General features: G+C 39.5%; 1 non-coding gene across 1 annotated transcript; it reads right to left on the reverse strand.

The window, feature by feature from the left end:
* Positions 1-108, reverse strand: LOC130955305 (small nucleolar RNA R71). The gene has a single exon (XR_009076726.1). It is a non-coding gene; the product is annotated as a small nucleolar RNA R71 (small nucleolar RNA).
* Between the last annotated feature and the right edge of the window lie 714 nt (positions 109-822).

The raw sequence follows: 822 nt of genomic DNA on the forward strand, positions 1-822 counted from the left end.
AAGCTTAGAGTGGATGTTCAGACCTTCAGACAAAAAGATTGTGAATCCTTTTATGAAGCTTGGGAAAGATACAAGCAGTTCACCAAAAAGTGTCCTTCTGACATGCTTTCAGAGTGGACCATTTTGGATATATTCTATGATGGTCTATTTGAGTTCTCTAAGATGTCACTGGACCATTCTGCAGGTGGATCCATTCACCTAAAGAAAACGCCTGCAGAAACTCAAGAACTCATTGACATGGTTGCAAATAACTAATTCATGTACACCTCTGAGAGGAATCCTGTGAGTAATAGGATGCCTCAAAATAAGGGAGTTCTTGAATTTGATGCTCTGAATGCCATATTGGCTCATAACAAAATGTTGACTCAGCAAGTCAACATGATTTCTCAGAGTCTGAATGGATTGCAAAATGCATCCAACAGTACTAAAGAGGCATTTCTTGAAGAAGAAGCCTATGATCCTGAGAATCCTGCAATGGTAGAGGTGAATTCCATGGGTGAAGCCTATGGAAACACCTATAATCCTTCATGAAAAAATCATCCAAATTTCTCATGGATGGATCAACAAAAGCCTCAACAAGGCTTTAATAATGGTGGAAGAAACAGGTTTAGCAATAGCAAGCCTTTTCCATCATCTTCTCAGCAACAGACAGAGAATTCTGAGCAGAGCCCCTCTAGCTTAGCAAACATAGTCTCTGATACTTTAAGTTTTATGAATGAAACAAGGTCCTCCATTAGAAACTTGGAGGCATAAGTGGGTCAGCTGAGTAAGAAAATTACTGAAACTCCTCCTAGTACTCTCCCAAGCAATACAGAAGAGAAT

The sequence above is a fragment of the Arachis stenosperma genome, chromosome 1, assembly GCF_014773155.1.
Source record: "Arachis stenosperma cultivar V10309 chromosome 1, arast.V10309.gnm1.PFL2, whole genome shotgun sequence".
NCBI classification, from domain to species: Eukaryota; Viridiplantae; Streptophyta; class Magnoliopsida; order Fabales; family Fabaceae; genus Arachis; species Arachis stenosperma.